Below are 21,423 nucleotides of genomic sequence, written 5' to 3'. Positions count from 1 at the left end.
TGTCACTTGGAAGCTTTCCCATGCTTCCCTTCATTTGAGCCATCTCCTCCGCGAGTTGGCCCACTTGCTTTGCCAATGCCTCATGTGCTTTGTCCCGAATCTCGTTTGTCTTCTTTATCTCCTTAATGTCATTGTGAGATTCTTTTTGCATATTTAACAAAGCATCCATTTTGGCACTCAAATCATCACCACCGATTTGATTGTTCGACCTGCTTCCATTACCGCCTTGATTGTTGTAATTCCTTTGGTACCCACCTTGGTAATTATTGTCCCGGCCTTGGTACCCTTGATTGTAATTACATTGGTAACCCCCTTGGTTACCACCTTGGCGATTTTGATACGATGACCCACTTTGATTACCCAGTTGGAAGTTTGGGTTCATTTAATTCGCGGCATTCCCATATCGGAAGTTGGGATGGTTTCTCAATCCAGGATGGTAGGTGTTCGAATTCATATCATTATTCTTTCTATCCCCGAACACTTGATTTACTTCCTCGGTGTACTCACCCGGCCCCGTTGGACATTGATCGGTCCTATGGCCAATATCCCCACAATCTTCACACACCGCGAATTGGACCGCATTCACCTCCTTCTTTTTCATACGAGCCATTTCCCATTCTAAAGTGGAAATTCGATCTTTAGAATCGAGATCGGGAAGTGACCGGGAGATGGGATGTTTCTTGGCCCTATCAGCCGATTCCTTTTCCTTCGACCGCTTGCTCATTCGCTCGAGGAACTCCCAATCATCATCTTCACGATTGCTCAATAAAGTCCTGTTGCTTGTTGACTCAAGGCGGTTCCATGTGTTGTCGTCTAAACCCCGTACAAAACACTTGACTAACTCCCACTTCTCTATTTGATGATGTGGGCACTTTCGCATCAACTCCTTGTATCTTGTGAATGCTTCGTGCAACGGCTCACTTTATAGTTGGCGAAAAGACCTAATTTCCTCACGTGCATCATCGGTCTTCGCCATCGAATAGTATTTATCAAGAAAGGCTTGTTGCATTTCTCCCCATGTTCGAATACTATTGGCCGGAAGTGTAAGGAACCATTGCTTCGCTTTGTCCTTTAACGAAAATTGAAATAGTCGAAGCTTGGCTTCCTCTAATACGAAATTGTGCCCCCCAATTGTGTTACATATAGATGAGAATTCCGCCAAATGCATGTACGGTTCATCGTTAGACCTTCCATTGACGTGAGGAAGTATATTGATGTAATGGGGTTTACAATCAAACATCCTTCTTTCACAAACAATTGGTGAATCATTCTCGGTGACCACCGGCCTAAAACAGTCATTCACTCCCCGTGGAGGTTGTTGACGACGATGCGGACCGTTAACTTCTTGATCAACCGGTCTTCGGTTGTCCCTTTGATCACCATTCTATCCCCACCTTGATTTCTACCTTGATTACCTCTTTGATTACCTCCTCCCACGAAACGAGGGATCCGATTAGGGTTGACATTGTGGTTGTTGTTGTAAAACCCGTCATTCCGGTTCCTTTGGTTGTTGTTTCGTGGTTGACGGTTGTTCTTGTAACCGTCATTCCTCCTATCCCCATACCCGTAATCATCATTCCCCACATAGTTGGCATTTTGGTAGCCAAACTCCTCATCTTCATACCCTCTTGCATTGTAGATATTGCCTTGATGCACATACCCCCAATCTTCGTCATTGTTAGCCCGATCATCATAATATCCCCCATCATCCGAATTTTCCGCATGAACACTCACATGCTCCGGCGATTGATAACCGGGAACACTATATGGTTCGTCATCGGGGATGGCGTTCCTCAAATCGTCTATGTTGAAAAAGGGGTCTTCATTCGCGGGATTGCCACGATCTCGATTACCTCGACGGTCGGAATTGACATTCCGGTCATCAAGGTTGATGGGTAAGGAAGTTTGTCGATGAAGGTTTTGTTGTTGGGGTGTTCTTTGAGTGTTGTTGGGATTTTGATTTTGGAAAGGTGGTGTGGGTGGTCCACTATTGTTATTACCACCCGGTCGCTCTTGAGGTATAGGTTGGACATTTTGAGTGGGATTGAAGTTGCTTCGGTATTGAAATTGGTTCGGGTTTTGGTTTTGGTTAAAGTTTTGGGTTGAATTTTGGTTTGCCATTGAATCGGTTTCAATGGTCAATGTGAGTTGTGGTGTTTGATTGGTTTGATTAGAAGCAAGTGTTGCTTCCAATCGGCTTGCTAAGTTTCTTCTTGCAACTCTTTTGATTTCCGGTTCGTAGACTAACGGTGAAGTCCTCCCGGAGTTCCACGTATGCATGCACTACCTGTAACCTGCACAAGTAACACACCCCGCGTAACAAGGAAAAAGACAAGTACAAAAAGAAATTAAACAAATTAAACAGATAATCACGCAAATTCAAACAATAATCCAAACACAAAGCGCACGCACTCCCCGGCAGCGACGCCAAAATTTGATCGGAGTGTCGTGCTCCGGTCAAATATAATATTAATAAGCCCAAATTACCCTTAACAAATAGTTAGTGGTAGCAAGGGGCCGAACCACGAAGAGTATGTGGTTTGTGTGTGGGTTTGATTGAATTAGAACAAATGTCACGATTTATGAAGCTTGCCAGATATTTTTGTATTTTTGTTTAGTTGAAAGATGTGAATTTGAACTAATGGAATTGATTTAATTGCTTAATAACTACTAATTAACGATTGCAAGAAAGATTGATTACTAAACGATAATAAGAAAAAGGGTTCACACCCGGTTTTCGGTAATTGCTAATCTAGGGTTTCTACAAGTTTTTAGATTCAACTCAATTGCATACGATTAGCGGACTTAGTGTACCGTGACTTAGGTGCCAATAACTATCAACGCTTCGAAAAATGGACAAGAATGCACTTTGTAATCAACACAAGTAAAACCTAACCACGACAATGCATAACTACACATAACCATTTCGTAAAGTCATAACTTTTAACATCGTTCGACAATTTATGAACACGAAACAAATGTAAACTATTGTCAATGGTTTCAAAAATCAAACACAATTTGTCACCAAGTTGAAACAAGAACAATTCGAAACCATAAATTTAACAACTACCTACACCGGGGTGAAACCAAGGTGATTAGCCGCTCATGGTTAAAGAAACTCGATCACCGGATGCTTGGAACTTAATTGAGATCATCTTGAAGTTTGAAGGATGAAGGAATGGTCGATGATTTGGGTTTGTGGAATGATTGGTAATGGTGAAGTGATTGATAAATGGAATTAGGGTTGTGGATGCTTGATTGTGTATGATGATGATGATGTTCTTGATTCGGGTGATGTTGTAGATGGTAGATCGAATAGAGATGAATGGTAGGTGGTATTAGGCTCCAAAATCAAGATTCAAACTCCCAAGATAGTGTAACACCCGAGTTGAATGCCTCTTGAACCAATGAAAATCGATTCCTAGCTCAAACCTCAAAAATTCGCGTTTGTGAAATCTGTTACCCGTTGCCGACGGGTCTGACCCCGTCGCCGACGGGCTCCCAAAAGCTAAAATGTGGCCGACGGGTTATTTTCCTGTATACGAGTGTTTTTGGCCGACGGGATGATCTAGAGCCCGTCCGGGACGGCCTCTAGCCCGTCGGCGACGACCTCTTCAGTACCAACTTCCCATTTTTCACTTCTCGCACTCCCAGTTGATCCGTAACGCGTCCCGGTGCTCCGGTTTTCAACCCGATGACCCGTAAAGCTCCCGAAAAGCTCCTTAAACTCCATCAAACCTGCAAAACACATTTCTGATTAAAGGTAGGCTATCCGAAATTAAAAACTTATGTAAAAACATCAAGTTATGCAATAACAAACACCGGTTTTCAACCACGTATCACTGTTGCAAACTCAAACAAAAATATTGGCTGTAAATATTTCTTTATCTCATTTTAACACACTGAAAATCTTAAGAAAAACCGAAAAAGAATGTGTTTTAGCATAAACTTTGAAAAAGACAAAAAGATTTTGTTTCTACTTTATTTTCGATAACCGATGTCTGAAAGCTGAGTTTCAAAATCTGAGTATGTTGAACATGTTTCTGAAAAATAAACAAGTTCATTAACTTGAAACTTGAAGTTTTACATAAAAAATCAAAAACAGTTTGTGAAATCTCCAAGGTCATTAATTTGGACTTGGATGATTATCTTACAGGGTTTTGGATGCTTAAATTGTCAAATTTATAGAGTTATGTGATAGGGGGAGAAGAGCCAGGAAATCCTGGGTAATTACATATTGTTACATCTATGTTTAGAGCCAAGTTATCAATCCTAGATATTCAAAAAAAACTTTCACTGTTATATATTTGTGATTTTCAGATGCTAAACCAGATTATGATCCCGATAGTTGAGACTAAGGGGGAGTCTGAAGACGAGCTCAAAGCAAAGGGGAGCTCGTAATCGAAGAGCCAGGTGACGATCCTGAAAAGCACGGAATCTTAAAGAAAAGGGGAGCCTGGAGAAAGAATCAACCAAAAGGGGGAGTTGATTCAGAACGCAGATTCAAGAAGAGCTTGAAGAGTTAAAGGGGAGTCTGTGGTGCTGATATTGCCAAAGCTTCGAGAAGACTCAGAGAGAGAAGACAGAAAGCTATGAGATTGACTGTAGTAATATCCAAGGGGGAGTCTATGAGTGCATAATGTCTATCACTTTCATCAATCCCGAATCATAGCAGAAAACTGATCAAAACAAGGTTTTATAGTGTTAAATATAGGGGAATGGCATAATTGTAAATAAGGAGATCTTCCTAATGAGAACCCTATAAATAGGAGCCTAATGTTTAGAATTTAGAACTTTTGCACATTTGAGCTTTGAAGGTCTAGAGAGAGAAAGTAGTGATCAAGGTGATTCAAGGTGGTGTATTGTCATATTATTCAATAGAATCATTGTTAATTACGTTCTTGTGTTCGATCCATACACGTACACGGATTCCGCACGTGATACGTGTTCTTCACAATCGTCGGGAGTTCAAATTCGATCCTAAAACGAATCCAAAGTCCTTATAAAGGTTTATCCGTCAGTCAACAAGGCTTGAATGTATTCGCCAACAGTCCTAATATATGTTTTACAATAAAAGCAATGGTTTATAAGACATAACTTTTGATTTAAACAAAACCTTTGTTTATTCAAAGACATTGTTTTATACAAGACATTTTGGCTATTCACGATATTATTTTTGGCTTAAACAAGACTTTTTTTTACCATACAAGACATTGGTTTATATATGACAATTTGTTTTACACCAGACATTGTTCTACACATAACATTTTGTTTACGCAAGATATTGTTTTGTACATGACACTTTTTATACAAGACACTTTTTATACAACACATGACACATTTTTATGCAAGACACGACACTTTTTATACAAGACATGACACTTTTTTATACAAGACATGACCTATTTTAGTTATTAAGTTAACCTTGCATTACTTCTTTTAAATCATTTTATTTTCATATGATTTCATAAAAGAAAACACTTTTACAAGGATTCATGGCATTTGAAAAAGTCAAACATTACTTTAACAATAAAAGCCATGAATCATCATCACAAAACCTATGTTACTCACAAGCATTTTTATGCTGACGTTTTATTTTCACATATGTTTCAGTCGCTTATGTTTAACTTTAAGCATGCTTCACATAGGGCGGAGTTGGGCCTCAGTGACTTTAAAACCTGCAAGACAATTGTTGTATATTATTTGCAATCTACAAGACAATGTAAACACTTAACCCAATAAAACAAAACTTTATGTACCATGTGTTGTGAAACAATTTGTGACGTGACTCCCCAATATTTTTGCCACGTGTTGTTGTATATCACGCGATTGGGGTATTATAGATCAAGACTTAACATCACGGATTTCTAGCTATGTCCAAGGGGGAGATTGTTAGTGCACTATTTGTGTGGCCATAGTTCGAAATCTAATTGTATATATAATGTATAATGAGTTTGTAAATGTGCCGGACAGAGGTTTCGTTAGGAGTAGTTAGCATAATCTAGGTTTTGGTATGGTGCGTAAAGAGAGTGGGTATGATCAAGTATGATGTCATCATCTTAGGTGATGACATCATAATCCTTACAACAGCATATCTAACATAAGCTTGAAGAGGTTATATACATGCATGCATAATATGGAAATCAACATGCAAGAAAAGAAATCAACAAGAATCAATTTAACACATACACAAGTCCTACGGAAGAAGGGACATTCTCATTCATACGGAAAATGATACTAATACACACATAAGTAGTTACCTAATTCGCATGGACAACATTCTTTATACATAGCATGCACTTCATCCGCACAAGTGAGCTCTCACACCTTCAAGAACACATTCATACGAACAAGATCTTCACAACGTTAAGATTAACTAGGAGCTTATTCGTGTATCGTTTAGAGTCAAAACTCTGTCCGCTTATGGTATGATCGTAATAAAAGCTTTATCGTTTATATTTATGATTACATGTATTGATTACAACTCAGTTTATCAGATTCCGCACAATAAACCGTTTAATCCCAGATCTTGTGTTCTTTAGTGAACATATCCTTCTCTTACAGATGGTCCCTAAGTCGAATGGTGGATGGCGCATGTGCGTCAATTATAAAGATTTACACAAAGCTTGTCCATGAGATTGTTACTCTTTACCCGAAATTGACAAAAAAAATCGACTCCTTGGTATCGTTTAGGTGGAAATGCTTCTTAGACTATTATATGGGCTATTACCAAGTGCATATGGCCTTGAAAGATGAAGATAAGACAACATTCACGACCGAGATGGGACTTTTCTGCTATACTAAAATTCCTTTCGGCCTATGCAACTCTGGCGCCACGTACCAAATGTCACACCCCGAAATATCAGAGCTTGGCGTGACTGACTGGTATCTTCATTGCACAATGGAAGTAGTTAAAGCTAAGACTTCTAGAAAACGAACGCCCACTAAGTACTCGAATCCACATGGTTCTTGTATTAACCTTGCCATAATTTTGAAAATGCAACCTGAGAAAGAACATGCGAAAAATCAACATAAAGTTGAGGGAGTTCATAGTTTGTTTGTTTTAAAAAAGATTTAAAACAAAACTTTTCGTTCACCGGTTAATAGTTGTTGAGAAAATATAGTAAAATCATTTTCTCATCATGTTTTATGAAAACTGTGAGTCTAGCACACGAGAGTCTTTATGCATTGCACGAGAGAGAATGGGCTGAGCCCAAAAGAGTCTTTGTAAGTAGGGCCAACCGGTCCTCTTACTTATACATAAGTTGAAAAATGTTAACAAAGTTCGTAATCATGTATTTATGAGTTTTTATCAAATGAATCTTAAAAACAACTGAAAATCCGAGTATCCAAACTGGTATGTAAGCGGCGACATAGGAAGCATTCAACCCTAGCGAATTTCCTCTGGTCCACCCGGTTGGAACAACAAAAGCACTACCTGGGCCACACAAGGACCCAAGAGTGGGCCTCGCTACACCCGATAGATCTACCACTCTTGCCCCTCGGTCTTATACAAGATTAATGGCACTTAAGAGAGATACTATTCATTCACATGATCCTACAGTTCATTCCCTAGCTTAACCATACCCTAGTTAACGTATAATGAGTGAGTTATTGGGCCTAGCCCATGTCCTTGGGCCTCTGTCCATGTCCTTGGGGCCTTTGACCATGTCATTCGTGTTATTAAAACTCATGCATGTTTCGAAAATACGCGTGTGTTTTTATAAAACCGGTATGTTTAGCATGATCTTTTCGTAAACCAATTGAGTTCGTTGAAATCCTGTCGCGAAATGGTTTATAAATATGTGATATTCATTTATCGAAACCTTGTGTGATTTTGTAAAACTTGCATGTCTTTCCACCCCCGAAAACATTTAAAAATGTAAAACTAGAAAAAGTAGTGGTTATAAACTCACTTGGATTTCCATGTGCTAAGCTAGCCATATACGACTCCGTGATGTCGTTTACAAGACGTGACTCTCTAGCGTGCATTCTACTATATTCCTAACACGGAATATCTTATAAGTTCCTAAATAAACGCGGTAACTAAACTACGTGTCACCGAGCTCTACCGTATCGTTAACCAAACGATTCGACAGTAAGTTATTAACTTAATGAAAACGATTAAGTTATACTTGTTAGTTCGATTATTGTTGGTAATAATTTAATAAGTCTTGGAAAGACTTAGTTCTCGAGAGATTTAGTATATATAAATATTTATGTAAAAATATATAAATATATCGATAAGATCGCTTTGTCGTACCGAGAAGTCGTATGTGTATGTAGGAATATTCGTATGAAAGTAATATATAACAAACTCATATTATATATTGTGTCTTGTATATATTTGTCAAAATATAAGTATATGTCGTTTCGGCGTTTGAAATAAATATAAAAAGTTATATTTATTTTATAAAATTATCATCGAGTCGTTGGATGTTTGAAATAAATAGATAAACTATATTTATTTTTATAAAAGAATTCGTGTTGTACGATATTTGAAATAAATATATAAACTATATTTATTTTATAAGACGAAACCGTGTTGTTTGATATTCGAAATAAATATATAAACTATATTTATTTATATATATAAAAAAAGAAGTCGTTTTGTTTGTTATTTGAAATAAATATATAAACTATATTATTTTTATAGCGGAAATCCGAGTTATTTGATGTTCGAAATAAATATATAAACTATAATTATTTTTATAAAAGAATTGTCGAAATTTCGAAGTTTAGAATAAATATAATAACTATATTTATTGTTGTAAATAAATTCCGAATCGTCGTTTTCGTAAGTTGTAGAGTGTCATTGAAAGTTATTCTATATTTGTATTTATTTTTGTAAAAGATTATTCGAATCCGGTAGTTTGTTTTATAATAAAATGCGTTTCATTTTACAGATTTTCTCGAAAAACGAGCAGAGTTTCCTCTGTTTTTGGACGCCCCTGACAACAATTGTCGTTTTTTTCAAAATTCAATCAAGATTCGACAATATTTTTGTATTATCAATCTATACAACCAAGATAGTAAATAATCCATGTACTTTTTTACTAATAGTTCATCGATTTGTTCGGTTCGCGATAATAAGTAAAACTATGTAAATAACGTTATAAGTTGCGCCGTAAAATCTTTACCAATCTTCGCGTCGAGTCGTTGACCATTTGACTGTGTTGACCGAGACTGAGTTAACCAGTTGACCGAGTCAACTGGGTTGACTCGCGTTGACTGAGTTGACCCAGTTAACTCGGTTGACCGAGTTAACCCGAACCACATCTGAAGTTGACCAATCTGACCGAACCAAACCCGATCTGAGCCCAGACCCGAATCTGTCTAAAACAGAACCGAACCAAAATTTGAACCTATTAACCCGAAACCCAAAAAAAAACTCACCGATCTTCTGCTGACTGAGACCCGAACACGCTAATCGTGAACCCGAAACTCGAACCAAACTGGAATCTGAAGCATGAACGACCTTTGACCCGAATCTGAACCCGATCCGTCCTTGAACCAACTAAGATCCGAGCATGAATCTGACCCGAGACTTGACCAGAAAAAAAATCCGACCCATTGACTAACCTTAACCAGCCACCCGAACCAAACCGCACCAAAACTTAACTCGAATTTGTAACTTACTTGAACAAGGGAGCCACGAAGGGAGATCAGAGGAAGTACCCTAACGCAGCCACCACCACTGCCTGGTAGTGGCTCTGTCCGTCGCTCACGATTGTCGTCTCCGCCGCCACGAATCTGCTATTCAAGTGTCCGGTAGTGAAGAAACGAGGGAACGGTAGTGAAGACGAAACGAAACTGATTTTCATCGTCGGAAACGAGGGGACAGGGTGTCGTTGTTCAGCCATCCAGATCCACAACTGCTGCCGCCGTGAGCGGCAACGCCACCTCTAATCTTTCGCTGGTGTAGGGAGATCAAAGGAGGAGAGGAGTTCTGATGTTGGTGTTGTCGGCTGGTCTCTAGAGAGGAACGAGGGAGGTGTCTGTGGTTTGGAAGATGATACCTCTCGTGAGTTGCAGGTCATAATCAAGAGGTGGGAGGGCAGATGGCAAGTTATTTCATCTGTGTGCATTGAGGATAAGGTTGCAGTGAATTTGAGAGGGAAATGAACCTGTATGCGGCTGATGACGTGAAAAAGAAATGGATTTAGGTGTTGTTTGTTTTTTCTGCAGGAAAACCTCTTCTTCTGCTGCAGGCCACATCTGCAGACATTTGCAGGAGAAGAGGTGGACCAAATGTCTGCAGTCTGTAAGGAGAAGAGGGTTTGTTTTTTTTTATATAAAACCTCTTCTAGTTTAAAACACACACAAAACTCTCTCTACTCTCTCTCTAAAATCTGAACCACCGCCATCATCATCACCGCCACCACTTCACCACCGCCATCATCACCACCACCGTCACCACCTCCGCCTTCACACCGTCACCTCCCTAACCTAGGGTTCCATCGAGTCGGAAGATTTCGAGATGATGATGATGGTCTGAACGACATGTCGACGGCTCCGGCCACCGTTCTCGGTCTCCTGCTGCTCCCTCTCTCTCTCTCTCTCTCTCTCTCTCGATTTGGGGGTTTGTTCGATTTAGGGTTTTGGTTCGATTTGGGGTCGGAGCAGGGGTTTGATTTGGGGTTTTGATGATGATGATTTGGGGGTTTTGATGATGATGATGGTGGCGGAGCAGGGGTGGTGGTGGCGGAGCAGGGGTGGTGGTGGCGGAGCAGTGGTGTCGGAGCAGGGGTGGTGGTGTCGGAGCAGGGGTGGAGGTGATGATGATGATGATGGTGGCGGAGCAGGGGTGGTGATGATGATGATGGTGGCGGAGCAGGGGAGGTGGTGGCGGAGCAGGGGTGGAGGTGGAGGTGGTGCCAAGAAGAGGTAAAAAGCTTTGGTTTATATCTTCCTCAGGAAGAGGCTGGGGAGAGGTAAAAAGCACTTCTCAGAAAAAAAAACAAACACTCTTCTGAGGCTAAACCTCTTCCCGCGTCTGCACGGTGCAGACAGAAGAGGCCAGGAAGCTCTTCTTGAAAAAAACAAACACCACCTTAGGGTTTTGGCTACACCTTTACACTTAGGTTTATTTAAAACCTGGGCATAGGGCCCACAAGCTCAGTCCCCGTGTTTTAGGTGGCCCGTTCTCCTACGAACCCGTTTTCGCACCCAAACTCCTTGGAACGTCATGAAATAAATTTTAAGGATCAAATTATGAGAAATAGAGTCGGTAGTCACGTTTGGTGCGTTCGTTTGTCGATTACGGTAAAAATCGGGTAAAATTTGCGTCATTTGTCGTTCTAAACCGTTTTTCAATCCGGTCGAACGGTTGTTAAAATTTAATTATGAAGCTAGTTATATCGTAAAATTTTAGTTTTGGAAGAAAAACTCGTGTCCGATGCTTCCGTTTCGTTGCCGGTGCGCTCATACAGTCGCGTTTTTCGTTCACGTTTGCGCTTTATGACGTACGGAAGCATGATAAATTCGCCAAACTAAATTCATAAATAAAAATGTTCGTAGATAATTCGTATTTGTCAGCGTTGTCAGTATTTTGTTTGGTTTCCGTTCGTTACCGTTTAATATTCAACGGTTTTTCCCGTAAACCACCTTTTTGCACACTGTAAGGTCGATTAGGCGTACCTAGACATACTAACGGTCTAATTAAGTTTATTTACATCTTAAAAACTATTTATTATCGTCCTAATGCTTGTTCCGCGCGCAATTAGGAGCCATAAATCACCGGTTGTCACACCAAAGTCTAATGGATAGTATGTTTGGTGATGATTTGGAAAACATGTCGAGGTTTATATGGATGACCAGGTAATTATGAGCAGAGAGGGAGATTTGATGCTGTAGGATATCGAGAAAACTTTTAACACGTTGCACAAGGCCAACATGAAGCTCAATCCGAGCAAGTGTGCATTTGGCATGGAAGAAGGGAAGTTTTTGGGTATTATAGTCACCAAAGATGGATTTAAGGTCAACCCAGAAAAAAGTTCAAGCAATTGAGCGCATGTCGTCGCCATCAACCATAAAGGAGATGCAAACTGTGGTTGGCCGCGTCAAATCGATTCCTCCTGAGTCATGCTGCAAAGTCCTTCCCATTCATCAAAACCTTACGCAACTGCGTCAAGAAAAACCAATTCTAGTGGACACCAGAAGCGGAAAGTACTTTTAAAGATATGAAGGAAATTTTAATACAAATCCCAACTCTCACGACTCCACAAAAGAAAGAACCATTGACGCTATATTTATTTGCTTCAAATAAGGAAGTGGGTGCGGTACTTGTCGTCGATCATGAAGGAGTTAAAACTCCAATTTCATATGTTAGTCACACGCTTACTGTCCTAGAAAAAAAGATATTCGATGATGGAGAAATTATTTTTAGCCCTTGTACACACGTCCAGACGGTTGCGTAGATACTTTTCTAGTCATGTTAACAACGTCCTCACTAACTACCACATTGGGCACATCCTGGCGAAGCCAGAAATCTCAGGACGACTGGCCAAATGGGCCATTGAGTTAGGAGAACATAATATCGTATACAAACCGAGACCGGTGATCAAAGGACAAGTACTTGCCACTTTCACCACTGAAGTTCCAAATGACAAAGCTAAAGAATGTGAGGCAATCCAGAATCCTATGCAAATAAGTTTCGATGAAGAATGGTCTTTATACACCGACCGGGGGGGGGTCAAATGATGATGGAACGGGCGCAGGCTTGAGATTAGTGAGCTCCAAGAAGCATGAATTTATGTACGCTATACGCCTAGACTTCAAAAGCACGAACAATGAGGCAGAATATGAGGCTTTATTGGCAGGGCTACATTTAGCAGTAAAGATGGGGGGTCAAAAACTTAGAAGTGCACGCCAATTCTCCGTTGGTAGCATGTCAAATAAGCGGCCTTTACGATGCGAAGGGAGACTTGATGGCTTTGTATCTCGAACAAGCTAAGTCATTGATTCAAAAGTTCCAATCATTCAAAATCATTCATATCAACAGGAGCGAGAACAAGCCGATAGGCGCACTCAGCAAACTCACCTCCACAAGTTTTCACCATCTGGCTAAAGATGTGCGCATCGAAGTTCTAAAAAATTTGTCGGTCCCATTACTCCAAGTAAGTGTAATTGAAATGGTTTCACCCTCTTGGATGTCACCCATCATTATGTATCTACAATCTGGTACACTCTCGGCGAACAAAGCAGAAGCTAGAAAAATCCAACACAAAGCGTTACATTACCAAATGTCTGATGGCATCTTGTACCGAGGATCTTATTAGGGCCACTGCTATGATATGATGTGGCTTAAAATATACATGTTTTTATAAATATTTCCCTACACTTTTGAGTAGCTTTTGGATAGTTTTTATTGATTATTATATTTATTTGCTTCATAGTTGAGCTTTAAAAGCTTAAAACAAAAAACGAGCTAAAATGATAAATATACGAGAAAATCTCATGTTATATAAATTTGTGTGTATTATTATTTTTGGCTATAATTGATATAGTTTTAAACAAAAGAAAAATATGATTGTTAACTACAAATATTTAAATTAATAATTAATATGATTACGGAATATGTGGGCTTAATTAATGAATGTATTTTTTTTAACGGCAACCACACTTTATATATATCTACATATATATATCTACATATATATATATCTACATATATATATATATCTACATATATATATATATATATATACATATATATATATACATACATATATATATATACATACATATATATATATACATACATATATATATATATATATATATATATATATATAGAGGAAGGTTCAAATGAAAACCACTAGTTATTGTGAAAACTCGAAAACTAATTAAAAAAAGCCAAAAAAACATACAAAATTTTTTTTTTTAATTTTTTTTTTTTGCAATCAAAATTTCGCAGGTTTTTAATATAAAAAAATTTTCAAAAAAAAAAAAAAAATTTGTGTAGTGCACATGTGTAATACTCCACATATGTATGTGTACTACACATGTGTATTATTACACATGTGCACTACACAAATTTTTTTTTTTTTTGAAAATTTTTTTATATATAAAAACTAGCGATTTTTATAAAAAAAAAGTTGAAAAAAAAAATTTTTGTGTTTTTTAGGCTTTTTTTAGTTAGTTTTCGAGTTTTCACAATAAAAGTGGTTTTCATTTGAACCATCCCCTATATATATATATATATATATATATATATATATATATATATATAGGTAAAGAGTAAAATACAAATGCGCTTATCGTACGATACATACGCGATCATCCCAGCCGTTCGATCAGGTGCAGATCTGGTGCGAATTCAATACATATCGCATGTGAAAAATGGTTAGCATGGGGAAGTGTGAAAAATGGCATGGGGTGTGTAGATGGACAAAATCGCATGTGGAAGATTTGAATATGTAGGACCATTATTGACAGTCGTTTGAGTCAATCAGAGCTAGATACTACTGATAATGCAGCGGAAATACAAAATCAACATGAATCAAAGTAGAAATTGAGTAGAAACAGAAGCAGATCACTTTAAACTGGTTTTCTCATTAATTCCTCAAGAAATAATCGAGCAGCAGTTCGGCTACACAGTAAACATGCGCGTACTAAATGAGAAAACACTACAACTATATATAGGGGATGAGATTTCGCTCATATGACCATGTATCACTTGGAGCGAAATCAGAAGCTAGTGATTTCGCTCCAAATGACACATATGTCACTATGAGCGAAATCAGTACATGACAAACCCAATTTTACACATTCAACCCCTATACATTACATAATTAACATATCTAGACCCTATACATGAACAACTAAGACTAAGACGCAGGCTTTAGACATTCGTGCACCAACAAACTCCCCCATGGATACAGCCGCAGTCTTTAGTCTTGGTCTTCGGGTCTTCACAAGGACTTGAACTTTTCTTCATGCTGCTTAGGCTTCTTCCTAAGCGCGTTCCTTATCCTGTCATTCTCTTTCTTTCTTGCTTTCTCTTCTTCAGCTTGAATATTCATCCATGTTCCTTTCTTTTCTTCAAGCTTTCGACGTTCACGTTCAGCTTTTCTTTTCATCTTCTCATCGAGCGACCACCAAGATGACTTCCATTTACTCTGAGAATTGATACCTTTCTGAAAGCAAAGGGTAGCAACTCTTTGAAACTGTAACGCCTGCTCTTTATCTTCAACTTGATAATGAATCTTGTTGATGAACAAAAACATTCGATATCCTTCGCAGAGCAATTTACTAACCACATCGGGTCATACACATGTATTTTTCTTAATTCCCCTCCTGCTCTGTAAGTAATGACAGCCTCAGTCGAAATGTAACTATACACCCATCCCAAGAATCCTTTGTAGAAATCCTGCTCCATTGGTGGCACTGGGATAGTCTTCTTTGTCTTTGGCTTTTTGACATTAAGTATCGTCTCTACAACCCCTGTTTCAGGATCTACCCTCTGCACTCTTTTAGGGTAATGCGGCTTCCAGTGACGAAACTCTTTCAGCGATTCATACTTGATATACCCCCACATTGGAATATCATTCTGCCGCACAGGATAATCTAAAGTTCTGACTTTAGATAGCTCTTCCACATCCCACCAGGGTAATGACATCACGTCATATAAGTACTCAAAGTACTGTACCCCACATTCTCTCCTGATTGCGTAAGCATTAACTTGAGGTAGGAAACCCCAGCTAATGATGTCACCGAGAGACACGCTTCGATCACGTTGATAGTACTTTAACGGTCTTTTAAGCTTCCTCTCGTGACTATCCTTAAACCATTTCTTCCTTTCTTCCTTTGCCATATCTTTGGGAGTGCCATCAAAGTTCTTATCTTTCAGGATCTCAGAAACTTTTCTTCTCAACTCATCGCGATTTTCTTCTGTAAAGAACTCCATCAGTGTAGGCAACTGAGAAGTATCTTCACTAACATTTTCATCATCCGTCTAATCTTCAACTTCAACTCTATCATACATGTCAGCCTCTTCAACATACTTATACTCGTATTCAGGCTGTTGGTTGATGTCGAAAGGATTCAATTCTTCTTCAAAATCGAATTTGAAGTCAGGATTCACCATACGCATCATTTCTCTGATCGTTTCCAGCGTATACGTATGAAAATGTTCGCCTTCTTCTCTGTAAGTATCCAATCTCAGGATTAACTTTTCGGCTTGTTGAACATTCCGATCATCACCTGACTCCCCCTTTCCTTCTGCTCCCCCTGATTCTTCGTTCACTGAATCGTTCATCAAATCACCAACAGTTTTCTCAGTGGAAGCTTCAGATACTTTCACACCCATACCGCCCTGAGCATCGTCATCATCGTTACCAGAACCATGACTGCTCGCAGAAAACACTTTCTCATCTTCATCATCTTCTTCGTCACCCTCCTCATCATCATCTTCGTCATCACTATCACCAATTAACTCTTCAAGAGGTGTATCTTCCTCAAAAAGACCAGATATAGCAGAGATAGGCTCAGGATTTTCAACAACCATGGAAGGAACAATCGATCTCTCTGTCACTACAGAACTTCCTTCAGCGCCTTTACCTTTATTTTTCATTTGTTCATCAATCTATGCTTGACATTGTGCCCTGAGTTCCTCAACTTGCAACTCTTCAAACTTTTGCTCTACAGACGTTCCGAGCATACTTTCAACGACTTTATTCAACATATAGAATTCATGATCTCTGAATGCTTTAGCCGCCTCTAGCTCTTTGTTTTTCAACTTGAAGTATTCGTTTTGTTCATCTCTTCGGGCTTTCTCTTCTTCAAGCTCAGCAACTCGTACCTTCAAGATATCTATCTCTGATTGATCACTGTCAATCTTCTTCAACAACTCTTTGTTATCACCCTCCAACCTCTTCACACGCATTTCAAGAATTCGTTCACGATCAGAAACTTTCTTATTCTTAGCAGCTAGCTTCTTGTTCTCATCCATCACTTCATCCATTTTTTTCTCCAACTTCTTCACTTGTTCATCATTAGCAAAGCCGAAATCTCCAATGTCTTCAAGATTATCATGAGGAATGTGAAGACCTTTGCCAGAAGAACCAGGTGTTAGTTGCATTTGGGTGCGAGGTGGTGTTTGAAAGATTTCTTACGATGTAAGAAAGGTTTGTCGTGATGGTGGTGAAAGATGTAGTGGTGAGAGTTGGCTGGGTGGTGTTGGTTGTTTTGGTGGTAAAGGTTGTTGTGGAGGTGTAGGTTGTCGTAGAGGTGATTGGATTGGTGATTGAGGTGGTGTTGGTTCATGTGGTGGTGTTGGTGGTTTCTTGGTTTCTTTGGTTGGTTTCTTCTTTAAGACAATCTTTGGCATTTTAATCTTCGGTGTAACTTTTCGGATCTTTGGAGATACAACTTTCTTTCGTGCTCCAACTTTCTTTCGACCTACTGAAGGAGATTGTGACTCAGAGACATGTTCTGAAGAAGGAACATAAGCATCATCGTCATCTTTTTCCTGTCTCTTTCTTTTCCTTAACAATTTCTCTTGTTCTGTTGCTTCCTGAACTCTTCTTAAACGTTCAGTCTCGTCAATCTCATCATCTGAAGAGCTCGATGAACTTGTAGTGCTCTTATTCACATCATCACCCTCAATGTCATCAATAACCTTCTCTTTTCCAGCTTCGACATTAACCGCTTGATCAACTTCAGCAGTCACTGTTGGCCTGGTTTCCAAGACATCAACATTAAACATCATATCTTCACCAGCATTATACGGATCATCTTCCGTAGCTACAACTGTCTCATCTTCTTCAGGTTCATCAATCAATAACGTTTCTGCTACTTTCTTTTGCTTTTTCTTTGGTTTTGATGATGACCCTTCACCCTCTTGAACTTTAGGAGTGGTCTTTCTGCGTCTCCTCCCTGTTTCTTTGACAAACCATTCATTTTTGATACTTTTAAACTCCGCAAGAGTTTTCAGCTCTTCAGCATAGGCTGCCTCTTTCATCTCTTCTTCGTTTCTCCAGTTTTTGTGATCAACTGGATCAGGATCAACATAATTGGCATCCTTTATAAACCCGAAGAATTCAACACTAACTTTTGGTTCAGGGTGATTACGATGATATCTCGCAAGCTGTTTAAGCGAATGATCAACTGGATCAGGATCAACATAATTGGCATCCTTTATAAACCTGAAGAATTCAGCACCAACTTTTGGTTCAGGGTGATTAGGATGATACCTCGCAAGCTGTTTAAGCGAATCGTTGCTCATATGAGATTGCACCAACAAGTCGTCCTTTATATTTCGATCAATTTCTAGATAAGCATGGTCGATCAACATGTGCACGAATCGAGGATACATCCAAGACTTGCTCTTCGTCGTAATGTTCTCTGTCATGTAGTGGAATACAATATGTGAGAAATTGTATTTCTTGTTCAGCACTAACGCAGTTACCATGTTCATTTGATAGTCACGCATTGTATCATAGCTCCCTTTTGTACGGCTCAGCGACATCAAAATACAATGAATAAGGAACTTGTAGGGTTTCTGAAATTTCGACTTCAAATAGTTCCCAATGTCACACCCTCAAAATCCACCTGCGGAGTACCACCGCTTGGGAGCGTGACTGACCAGGATCAAGCCACCAATCATATAGAACAATGTATATAGTAAAAGTAATTGTAATTAAACCAAACCAATCCATATGAAAGGTGTTCCAAAACATAAGTATCATAACAATGTTTAGCGGAAGCAAATGTATAAAAGCCCAATCATAAATAAAGCGTGTAATGTCATAATGGTTAAATCAAGTAATCACGATCCTTGTCCACAACGACCACGCCTCCCTGTGCAAACTCCAAGTACCTAACGACCTGCAAGGCATGTAACAGAGGATCAACAACTAGTTGAGCGAGTTCACAGAAAGTAAGTGCGTAATAGTAAGTTCGTTCGTAACATGTGGCTCTACTGGGCCGTTAGTATGTTCTATTGGTGGGGGCTTCCCATGTTGCATATACACTAGACTATTCGTAACCATAAGTGTTCTTCCCAACCGAGAACAGTAGTACGTACAAGCATTACGTAGGTTTTACGTAAGTATCCTTCTTTACCCGAGGACAGTGGTACGCGTGGGGTTTACGTAGGTTTTACGTAAGTGTCCTTCCTGACTCCGGAAGACAGTAGCATGTTATTGTTTACGTAGGTTTTACGTAAGTGTCCTTCCTGACTCCGGAAGACAGTAGCATATTCCTGTTTACGTAGGTTTTACGTAAGTGTCCTGCTTAACCCGAGGACCATGGTAGATAGTCTAGTAGCCATGTAAGTACGCGTAATTGTTCAATTCCATCATTCAACCCATTCCCAATCCCCGGGAATCCCATGCCTTGGTAAAGAGTGTGAACTCACCTTGGTTTGCTCGGTATGTTATTGCTTCTAGGGTTAAATAATGTTTAAGTCCGTTACACACGACCTAGGGTACATTGCACATAAATTCGAGATAAGTGATTACATTTGATTAGGGTTTATATGTCGTTGACATCCAAACAACTGTGATTCGTGTGATTATTGTGTACAGAATGCTATGAGAAAGATTGTTCATACATACGGTATCATCTAGCAATGTACAGTATCATATAATCACATACAGGTAGAGTATAGTAGCATGTTGTTCCTCATACAGGGTTCTGAACTTGGCATCATAATACTCAGTCTTATTCAGTATTAACAGAACTCAGGGCATGTAACATCACTATAATTCAGGTCATATATTCAATCAAAACTCAGACAATTCATCAACAAAAAGTCGGATCTTGTGTGCATACAATAGACTCAGACATCAGGTACAAGGCATACATAATTCGGACCATGGGGCTTTCCCCTACAAAACTCGGACAAGGGGGGGGGGGGGCTTCCCTTCACAAATTCGGACAATGATCAACTCAAAGGTCGGACTCCCCCTTTGCCTCTTCAAAAGTCGGACTACTACCCCATTTACAAAACTCGGACCCCTTATACACATCACAGAAGTTCGGACCTTGTGGCATCTAAAAAGTTCGGACCCCTTGGATATCTAACAAGTTCGGACCACACATATTAAAAGTCGGACCCTTTGCATACATTCTAAAGGTCGGACATATCATCAAGCACAAAATTCGGACTAGATCCCCAAGCATAAACTCGGACTCTTATAACCCTCCTAAAATTCGGACTCTCATGCAATACTTATAAAAATTCGGAACATCATTACTTATAAAACTCAGAGTTTTCAACAAGCGTGAATTCTAAAACCAATCTACAGAATCAATGGAACAGTTACGTTCTTACGTTCATACAATCAGGAAAACCCTAATTCATTCATATGCAATCCAAATATCAATCAATCATTCTACATATCATGTATCTTAACATCAGGCAACCGATTACACAACTAATCAACATCATATCACAGTAATCAGAATTCAATCAGTAAATACAGAACTGGTATGTGAGGAGCCTGGGTTTACATGAATCAATCAATCAACGATTAACAACAAATAATACACAATTACCTTGGATTGATTCTAGACCAAGAGAGGAAATCAAGAGTGATGAAGAGCTTGTGCCAATGATGAAGATGATGATTGCAAGAGAGGATCAGAGAATGTGAAAGTACGTGTTTTGATTCTTGAGTGATGATTAGTGAAAGGGATTAGGGTTAAGAATGATTAGAATTTCACTATCTACTCTACTCACCCCTAAGTATCATCTTTTACATAAGTACACCCATCTCAATATAATTTACAGTTTCACCACCAAGTTCATGTATTTGTCAAATCTTTCATAAGTAACACATAACCATGCACAATCACAATACGCTTTATTGAACCAAACGTATACAGTTACAAAGCAGACTAATTGTGCAAGTAAACACTAAACAAACAGTGAAAGTGCAATAAATGCGAAAATGGAATCTCAGAAACTCGAGTTGTCACATTATCCCCAACTTGAAAGAAATTTCGTCCCAAAATTTAGCATGCGGTTACTGAGGAAGCTAGGTAAGTTTTATCGTTTACTGGTTTTCCTGGGATGTCACATCATCCCCCCGTTGATTTGGAATTTCGTCCCGAAATTCTGTAGTAGTAGCTTCAGCCTCAGTAGTGGTTGCACGATTTTCGAATAACTGGGGATACTTGAGTTCCATTTGATCTTCTCTTTCCCAGGTATACTTTGGGCCACGACGGGAGTTCCAACGAACTCGTACAAGAGGTATTCTAGTGTTCTTGAGGACCTTACCATCCCGGTCCGTGATTTCAACTGGTTCCTCGACGAACTGCAACCACTCGTCGATAGTGAGTTCCTTAAAAGGAACTATGAGGGTCTCATCTGACAGACACTTCTTCAGATTCGACACGTGGAATACGTTGTGAACTGCACCGAGTTCAGCTGGTAGGTTTAGTCTGTAGGCTACTTTGCCTATTCTTTCAGTG

At 39.2% G+C, this 21,423-nt stretch overlaps 1 long non-coding RNA gene across 1 annotated transcript; it reads right to left on the bottom strand.

Annotated features, from left to right (window-relative positions):
* Window positions 1-5,527: 5,527 nt before the first annotated feature.
* Window positions 5,528-10,165, bottom strand: LOC110944234. The gene is made up of 3 exons (XR_004893119.1): window positions 9,141-10,165; window positions 6,261-7,004; window positions 5,528-5,678 (listed from the first exon to the last, which is right to left on the bottom strand). It is a non-coding gene; the product is annotated as an uncharacterized LOC110944234 (long non-coding RNA).
* Window positions 10,166-21,423: the final 11,258 nt, after the last annotated feature.

The sequence above is a fragment of the Helianthus annuus genome, chromosome 1 (genome assembly GCF_002127325.2).
Source record: "Helianthus annuus cultivar XRQ/B chromosome 1, HanXRQr2.0-SUNRISE, whole genome shotgun sequence".
Lineage (NCBI taxonomy): Eukaryota > Viridiplantae > Streptophyta > Magnoliopsida > Asterales > Asteraceae > Helianthus > Helianthus annuus.
This window is presented reverse-complemented; position numbering and strand designations above follow the sequence as displayed.